The sequence below is a fragment of the Saccostrea cucullata genome, unplaced genomic scaffold (assembly GCF_032062105.1).
Source record: "Saccostrea cucullata isolate Sc308-1 unplaced genomic scaffold, CSIRO_AGI_Scuc_v1 ctg4300, whole genome shotgun sequence".
NCBI classification, from domain to species: Eukaryota; Metazoa; Mollusca; class Bivalvia; order Ostreida; family Ostreidae; genus Saccostrea; species Saccostrea cuccullata.
Genome location: NW_026931875.1, coordinates 1 through 10000, shown reverse-complemented (window position 1 = coordinate 10000; position 10000 = coordinate 1). Strand labels below are relative to the sequence as shown.

At 36.1% G+C, this 10000-nt stretch overlaps 1 protein-coding gene across 1 annotated transcript in view; it reads right to left on the bottom strand.

Annotated features, from left to right (window-relative positions):
• The window catches only part of LOC134233851 (tripartite motif-containing protein 2-like), a 31245-nt gene extending 22008 nt beyond the window's left edge, over positions 1 to 9237 (bottom strand). Inside the window, exon 1 of the mRNA XM_062715903.1 lies at positions 9175 to 9237. The gene's annotated coding sequence lies outside the window, so the exon portion shown is untranslated. The remainder of the gene's footprint in view (positions 1 to 9174) is intronic.
• Between the last annotated feature and the right edge of the window lie 763 nt (positions 9238 to 10000).

The following is a 10000-nucleotide window of genomic DNA, read 5'->3' as shown; positions in this document are numbered from 1 at the left end:
CCAGGGGGCTCTTGAGAGGTTTCATCAAACCTTGAAAACTATGATTCGAACCTATTGTTTGTCGAATGAGAAGGAGTGGGACCAGGGAATCCCCTTCCTTTTATTTGCTGTTTGGGATGCAAAACAAGAATCACTGGGTTTTAGTCCCTTTGAACTTGTATATGGTCACACTGTGAGAGGACCATTGAAATTGCTTAAGGAGAAGTGGTTGGTTGAAGAGAGTGAGACAAATTTATTAGACTATGTAGCAAAGTTCAAAGAGAGGCTCAGTCAGAGTTGGACGCTAGCCAGAGAGAATCTAAAGGTAAGTCAAGACAAAATGAAAACCTGGTATGCCAAACGTACCAAAACGAGAACATTTAAGTCGGAAGACAAAGTCCTTGTCTTGCTACCAATCCCAGGTCAGCCTTTACGTGCTAAATATTTTGGCCCCTTTCAAGTTGAACGAAAGGTCAATGACTTGAATTACATTATTAAGACACCAGGTCGACGCAAGAGCAAACAGCTCTGTCACCTCAACATGATCAAACGGTATCATAACCGGACTGACATAGATCACCCTAAGGTAGAATCAGTTGCTGCTTCAAGCACTGACCTTAAGTCTACCCCAGAACAAGACCAACTTGCACACGAGTATGATCTGTCTACTCCTAAGTTGAAAAAATCAGATGTTTTGTCAGACTTAGAGTCTAAACTTAACCACTTGCAAGAGAATGAAAAAGAAGAGCTTATGTCTCTTATACAAGAATTTACACATTTATTCCCGGATGTTCCTAAAAAGACCAATCTTGTATATCATGATATAGATGTTGGGGGTGCATCTCCCATAAAACAGCATCCTTACAGAATGAACCCTGTAAAACAAGAACACTGTCATACAGAACTGGCCTATATGTTAGAACATGACATAATTGAGTACAGTAACAGCCCTTGGAGCTCCCCTTGTCTCCTTGTTCCCAAGCCAGATGGGTCATTTAGATTCTGTACTGATTTCCGCAAAGTCAACACAATTACCAAAACTGACTCTTACCCGATTCCCAGAATTGAAGACTGCATCGATAAAATTGGTCATGCCAAATACGTAAGTAAATTCGATCTTTTGAAAGGGTATTGGCAGATCCCATTGACCGAGAGAGCGAAAGAGATTTCAGTCTTCGTTACCCCAAAAGGTTTCTACCAATATAAGGTGATGCCTTTTGGGTTAAAAAATGCCCCTGCAACCTTTCAAAGGATGATCAATCATTTACTTGGTGATGTAGATGCAAGTGAGGCATACATTGATGATGTGATAGTGTATAGTAACACTTTTCAAGAGCATTTGTCACACATAAGGGCATTATTTGAGAAACTTTCAGATGCAAATTTGACTGTTACAAAAACTGAATTTTGCCATGCTGTAGTTGAATATTTAGGCCATGTTGTTGGTAACGGCCATGTTAGACCAGTGTTTGCAAAGGTTGAGGCAATTGTAAATTTTCCTGCACCTCAATGTAAGAAAGAACTGATGAGATTCTTGGGAATGGCGGGGTACTATCGAAAATTTTGCCCTAACTTTTCGACCATTGCTATTCCCGTGGGGATCCGGGTTAGAATAGATCCTCAGTACCCCCTTGCTTGTCGTAAAAGGCGACTAAATGGGGCGGTTCTTCGGATGAGACCGGATAAACCGAGGCCCCGTGTCACAGCAGGTGTGACACGATAAAGATCCCTCCCTGCTCAATGGCCCTGAGCGCCGAGCATAGGCCGAAATTTGCAGTCTTTCACCGGCAATGGTGACGTCTCCATATCAGTGAAATATTCTGGAGAGGGACGTTAAACAGTATACAATCAATCAATCAATCGACCATTGCTAACCCATTGACCTGTCTCTTGAAAAAGAACAGCAAATTTATTTGGGATGAATCATGCCAACAGGCCTTCCAACAAATCAAAACAATTCTCATGGTCTCTCCAGTTCTTTCATCACCAGATTTTGATAAAGAATTTTTGTTGCAAATTGATGCTAGTGATGTGGGTTGTGGGGCAGTTTTGTTACAAGAAGATGAAAATTGTGTTTGTCATCCTGTTGCTTATTTTTCCAAAAAGTTTTCAAAATGTCAGAAAAATTATTCAACTGTAGAAAAAGAGTTTTTGTCCATGTTATTAGCATTGCAACATTTTGATGTGTATGTGAATTCATCTGTACATCCAGTTGTTGTTTTCATTGACCACAATCCACTCACATTTGTTCACAAAATGAAAAACAAGAATCAAAGGCTTATGAGATGGAGTTTGGAATTACAAGAGAAAAACATTGTCATAAAACATATTAAGGGAAAAGAAAATTTAATTGCAGATGCTTTGTCAATAGTATAGGTTAATTAAAATGTTGTTTTTTGAAATGTATGTAAATTTTGTGAAATCATGATATTGTTTCATTGTAACTGTAAAAGTTTTCATTATACTCAAACTTTTCTTTAAGGGGGGAGGTGTTACGATACTCTAAAATTATTTATAGATATTGCGTCACTATAGCTATTTTTTTTATTGTGTGACGTCACGTTCCCTTTCGGAAGTTCTCGGATATCAAAAATACAGCCGAGGAACACCTGCACGCGATCGTCTGCGACACAGGATTCAAGAGACTTTAGACACTGGGCACGGGAATAATGGACTTTTCATACTTCATAATTCGGCTTGGGCTTTGGGCTAACCGTGGAAGTATTGTCGTGTAGATAGCGATCGGTGTCCGTGGAGCTGGAGGACTTCCCTTTTGATTAACGGCTGAGTAAATTCTGTCCGCTATTATTGTTTACCTTTTTGTGTGTGTGTGTAACTGTAATTGTATGTGTTAATTTAGTATGATTATTTGTCTTTACTATGGTGGCATATTTCTGCCCCTTGTGTGCAAGTTATTTTTCTATGAAATATGTCGACATGCAAGATAAATATATTGACATGCAAGATAGTTATGTCAACATGCAACATAAATATGTTGACATGCAAGAAAATTGCAATCAAATAAGTATTATAAAAAATCTTCAAAAATCTCAAATATCGCCCACATGTGACATTCAACATGCTAGATGCTACCTATTTATGTTAACATACAAGATAAATATGTTGACATTTAACTTATTTATGTTGACATGCAACTTATTTATGCTAACATGCAACTAAGTTATGTTGACATGCAAGAAAAATATGTTGACAAGCAACTTATTTATATAAACATGCGACATATTAATGTCGACATGCAACTTATTTATGTTGGCATGCAACTTAGGTATGTTGACATGCGAGATAAATATGTTGACATGCAACTTAGTTGCGATATATTTATGTCGACATGCAACTTATAAGTTGCATGTCCACATATTTATCTCGAATGTCAACATAAATAAGTTGCATGTCGACATAAATAAGTTGCATGTTAACATAAATAAGTTGCATGTTAACATATATAAGTTGCATGTCGACATAAATAAGTTGCATGTCAACATATATAAGTTGCATGTCAACATATTTATCTTGCATGTCAACATAAATAAGTAGCATTTAGCATGTTGGATGTCATATGTGCGCAATATTTGAGATTTATGAAGATTTTTTATGATTTTTTATTTTAATTCAATTTTCTTGCATGTCAACATATTTATGTTGCATGTTGACATAACTTTGTTGCATGTCAACATACTTATTTAGCATGTCGACAAATTTGATAGAAAAATAACTTGCACACGAAGGGCAGAAACATGCCACCATACTTTACCATTAAAATTTGTTAAAGTTTTAATTCGTTTTGCCTGGTGTGTTGTTGTAAGTGTGTCATCGGGAGCCAAAAATAGATTTGTGTATTCGGCACACGTTACAAAAGACACAAACAACATCTCAGTAAACTACAGAGTCTTGCTGATCTTAGTAAAGAAGACCTCAGACAGGTACAGAAATAAAAATAAAATCGAAGCATAACTTTTGACAAAAGATATGAAATCAGAGAAGGTAGTTATTTTAGTCATTTAGAATATATGTTTATTATGTATATTTATTTTTATAATTATGTATTTATCTGTTCATTTAGTTTTCTGTTGTAAAAGAGAAGCTTATATCTCATCAGAGACGGAAACTCGCTAAAACTCGCCTCACTAAAATCGTACACTACAAAAAGGAACAACTGCAGTACTTTGCTTGCATCCTTTATGAATCAAGAGTAATATTATAAAAAGGCATACAAGTTTGCTTACAAGTTGAAGCAATTTTTAGGTACAATGAGTAAGCTTGGGTGACCTTTCTCTATCCGTTTTCGTTGTGCGTTAACATTTGAACATTTTAAGCTTCTTCACCGCAACCACTAAACCGATTTCAACCAAATTTGGATGAAAGCATCTATTGGTGAAGGGGAACAAAAATTGTGAATTTCATGATTCCTATCCCTGGGACCTGAGGGGTGGGGCTAAAACCACTAAAATTAATGCAACCTTTAAATCTCCTCTCTACTTCTGGACATCAACCAGTCAAACTGTTTGCATGATTGTAATCAGCATTGAGTCCGCTACCAAAATTGTGAAATTCATGGCTCTGGCGTTAGGGGTTTTATTGCTTGGGCGGGGCTAAAATAAGTATATCGTGGAAATGCATAAGTTCCTTAAAAATTTTCTTCTTAGATCCTGAGTACTACATAAACTAACCAAGCGCATAGTTATGATGACAAAGAGTGCCTCTACCAAAATTGTGAATTTTATGGCCCAAGAGTCAGCTTTGTGATGTCAAGACCAGTTTCTATTGATTATATAGCGAATATACATTTATATATTCTTTTAAAAAAATCCTCTTCGCTGTTCCTTGGTATTAAATAAAATATGCGCAAAGTTATGATGAGCAAGAAATCCTGTTTCAAAATTGTGAATTCTATGGCCCCAGAATCAGGGGTTTTGGTGTTAGGCCAGGGCTCTATTGATTATAAAGTGAAAATACATTAAATCTTTGAAAAATTTCTTCTCTACCCCTGGCTATTTAGCAGATGAACTACCCTACCCATATAGTTATGATGAGCAAGGGTCCTAATTTTCCAGAGCAGTGAATTTTAAGGCCCCAGGGTAAGGGGTACCATAGAGTTAGGGGGCTTTACTTATTTACTGAAAATGAATGAATTGTTTAAAATCTGTTTTGAAAAGCAAGGGTGCCTTTTCAAAAATTGTGCAATGTTTAGACCTAAGGTCAGGGGTCCATGCGTAGTGTGGGCACTACTGATTAAATGGTGAATATTACTGATTAGTTGAAATACATTTATTTGTTCCCCTACCATGCCTATGTGTATTAAGTAACCTAACTAAGCGATTGTTAAGTGTATAGTTATGATGATCAATGGGGCCTATTTCAAAATTGTAGATCCCCTAGCATCTGGCTTAAAACATAAATCAAATTCAATCACTGAAAAGATGTTGCATGATGATCAGGTGACTCATTTTTTAAATGTTGGCAAGTTCTGTACATTTTCAAACATGAGGATAGGTAGAAGCATTTATGAGCTGGAACAAACATAAATTGTGGTAATCTCCACTGACTGTGCTGCAGACATCTTGGAGAACTGTCCGTGTATGTTGTGGCGCCACCTGTTGTATTATCTCATTCACTGCGTTCCTGTCAATCAGCAGAGTCAGAATCGCAGACACATACAACTTAGGAGACTTTAAGGTTAGCCATGCTCTTTGTTTCTCCTGCAGACGAGTTTATACCTTTTCATCTTTTTTTGTCTCAGTGTAATAAGTATTGTATGTTATATTGCACCCAATGAGTCCCAAAGAATCCATGAAAAACATGCCGATAAAGTGGTTAATATTTATCTTACTATAATGGCGGACACCGCTTTGCTCGTTGCGTATAATAGGTTTAAGACTTTGCACGATAGCTTTAAAAACGTAGGTCCCGTGTCACGGTTGGCGCTGGCACGATAAAGAACCCTCACTGCTCAATGGCCCTGATTGCCGAGTATACGTCTTAATTTGAAGCCATTCACCGGCATACGGTGACGTCTCCATATGAGTAAAAAGAAGGAGTGCACTTATGGGCCCCGGTAAAATGTGAAAAAATAAACAATTACATTAAGCAAAATTTTTCATCCCAAATCATTAATTTATGTCTAAACCGTACAATTCAACAAATTTTACTGCTTAAATTCAAGAATATACAACCAAACAAAACCATAGAATGTGGCAGGGGTCGGCCGACATTAGTGATTTTCTATAGTAAACCGAGAAGGGTCATGCTTTTCAAAGCTTTTGTTTACTATGAGCCTAACTTTGTACAAAGTTGTGCGAATGACAAAAGACGCATAATACATTTATAAAACTTATGTGAAAGTAGGAAATTTGTACACGATTAGGCTGGTACTTAAAATATTAAAAATGTACAAAAAGTACAATGTTTTTCCTATAGCAAGTGAGAGCTACTTTACCTGTATGACCCATGTTGAACCCACGTGTTGAATAAATTATTTAAAGTACTTATAGCCACGCGAGTGCTTTCCTCAAAGGTGCTCATTGTAAAACATCGGCAGCTTTTGTATCATTTAGTCAAAGCCATGCCTCTTAGAAATATTTGTATGTATTTCTTTTTAAGAACACGGGATGGGTAAGGAGAGTTTAGTGCCATTTATAAAAATGTCAAACATGTTTAAACATTCGTGCAAGACAGTGAAACAGGTATTGAAAGCCAACTAAACACTCCTTTTTGAATTTCATATTCAATGAAGCTATTATTGAATTTTTTCCAAATGCAAGAGTACCAATTCCTGAGTTTGATCATTGTGGCTACAGGAAACTGCACAAATTCATGCATTTAAAAAAAAACAGATTTGGCGCAAAAAATAACATTCCGCAAACGCGCCCGACTTTGATCCACCATCAGACTGTTCAAGTGTCGATTGAAATATCTATTCCCTGTGATTTACATAAACGAAACTCAAAGAAGATTCGGTACGATTTTTCCGGATTAAGGGTATCCATGGGCATTTTAAGATATTCAATTGTTTCAAATCTACGCTGAATTAGGTGATGCCTAACGTGCTTTTTAATTAGAAATAGCCACTAGTATCTAACTATTACCAAAAGAGAGCAATTTGGTGATATATTCTAAATAAAATGGCACATAAAAAGGGCCCATTTAGTATTGCTTAAGTGCACTTGTCCTTTTTCGAGAGGGACGTTAAACAATATACAATACATTGGAAAAAAATTGAAAGTGGGGGGGGGGAGTAAATAATTTCCAACATGCAACAAATTTGACAAGCAAAAAAAGGGCATATGCCCTTTGCCCAAACAAGAAAATCCTATTTCGTGTGTGTGTGTGTGGGGGGGGGGGGTCGAATTTCCTTTGGTACCATTTTTTCCACGGAGGGTATACATAATTCAAGAATATGTAATAGTACAATTATTTTTCATTAGAAATGACTTTTACAACAAGAAATTTGCTTTTTTTTAATCTGTTTTATATCGAATCTATTTTATTTGTTTGACTTAAACTTTCCGTTTTCCGTTCCGTTCCGCTTTCCGTTCCGTTTTCCGTTCCGCGTTTTAGCAACACCAGCTGTGGATTGAATATTTGAAGAGCTCCGTAAAATCATTTCGTAGTTTGGGATATATACGTACTGTAATTCATATGAAAGACTTTTATTTTGCTTGCAGAATTTTTGCATTTGTATATTACAAAGCCCATTCATTCTGTAATTTGTATCATGGCTGCGGTGTTTTTCCTTTGAAGTAAAGTGTACAATAACTGGAGATACACCGATGGGCGTTTCCAGAAAAAACTGTGCCGTGTATATGGGCGGAGCCAGCAAAAACTGTGCCGTGTAAATAAATTATTGAACACCAAGGCGATTTCATCATTTTAAATTACATGTATATTGAATCTAAATTACAGAATGAATGGACTTTGTAATATACAAATGCAAAAAATGCTGCAAGCGAAATAAAAGTCTTTCACATAAATTACAGTACCTATATATCCCAAACTACGAAATGATTTTACGGAGCTCTTCAAATATTCAATCCACAGCAACGCGAAATCAAATTCTTGACATGAATTCCACACAGAAATATATTAAAATACCCCACCTAATGTAATATAGGGCTTACGCTGTACTGTATCCACAGATGAAGAGTAATTGACCCTGACACAGCTCTCGAATATGTCAAATGATCAACGGGTATCTTTTTTCTTTATTTTCGAATAACACTTGAATTTACCTTCTTCAACTTCGATTTTTTCTTCTTTGATATCCAAAGGCTTTCTTGTGAATTTCATTAACAATCCAGGGGCGAATCCAGCCATTTTTGAAAGGGGGGAGGCTCCAGGTTGGTGCCCCAAGCACTCATGCACAGAATCACACCGGCCACTTTAAGTCCGAAGCTACATTTAAAAGAAAGGGGGCCTCCAAAAACAGTTGACAAGGAAAAAACCCTTTGCACCACACTCTAAAATCCGGGGGGGGGGGGGGGGGGGCTGGGATGCTGCAATCCGACGTCCTTTCTCATGAACACACGCACATAGAATGTTTATTAAAAATACTGACAGAAAGGAGAAATTATCCATGCGGTCACCTGACAGAAACTACATTTTCTATTGGTGTAATTAAAAATCATGCTGAAAATCTGTGACATGACGTTTGATTGGCCATGATACAAGAAAGTTATTGAATATTTATTATGGTGTATCCTGATTGATTTGGACGAAGGGCGGAACTCGTGCTTCGCACCCGTCACCGCCCTTCGTCCAAATAACTCAGGATACACCATAATAAATATACAATAACTATTACTTCAATATACATTTAATTTAAAATGATGAAATCGCCTTGGTGTTCAATAATTTATTTACACGGCACAGTTTTTGCTGGCTCCGCCCATCGGTGTATCTCCAGTTATTGTACACTTGACTTCAAAGGAAAAACACCGCAGCCATGATACAATTGTAGTTTTAAAATGGCATGTAAACTTTTCTTATGTTTGAAAAAAAAATCAGGAAAAAATGTTAGATAACAGTCAAAACAGTTCATGTAGTTAATAAATATAATAAAAAGTGGCCCTCTCATGCAATTTATCTATTGTTTTATATGTGTATTAGACTTGAGATCAATAATGATATCTGGAAATGTTTTGCAACATTTTAAATTTTCTAAATACAATCTTGTCTCACCTCTAAATCCAACATGGCCTCCCCAATAATCTTGTATATCACAATTTACTTCCTTGTCTTCATTCTAAATGTTTACCTGTTACCAGGTCATGTGATTTAAATACCTCAGATATCTATCTCAACCTGTGTGGAGAGTACGTTTAAATTAAAATAAATTAAAATTAAGGGGTGTTATTTACAATAGTTATATGGTCATTAAACCTATGCAAATTAACTTTATAGTTACTCTGTCTATCTTTTATCTCCAGCTTTGTATCCATATTTTTGTCTGTACGAAAAGTCTTTGAAATATTTTCTCCCTTAATTTTGTAGAAGTTTATTATAATATAATACATATGTTTTAAATTTATTTTTTTTTGGGTAGAGCACCTGACTAGTGATGCCGGGGTCCTGGGGTTCTTTATATGACAAATGCTTTCATTCCATGGGCACCAACATTTTTAGACATTAATTGAAGAATTTGACATTCATTTGGAAAACCTTTTACAAATTTGGTGACATCTTTTGAATAGTTTATGCAAAGTACAAAAGTTTTCACATTGTACCTCTTAATCTTGACCTTTGAGTTTGATAAAAAAAAATAATAAAATAACCTTGCCTATATCTTTAATACAGTTAAGTGATGCTTTCACACTCAGGAAACTGACATTACTTATTTTAATTCTAATTATAAGGTAGGGGGTATATTTTTTTATCAAAAGAAAACTAAGTAACGTCAGTTAGGTGTCTGTGCTTTCACATTAATCATATATGTATTCCTTTTGAGAATAAGTATTAATTTCATATTGGCGTCAAATCACTCGGAGTTCCTCGGATGACTCGTGCC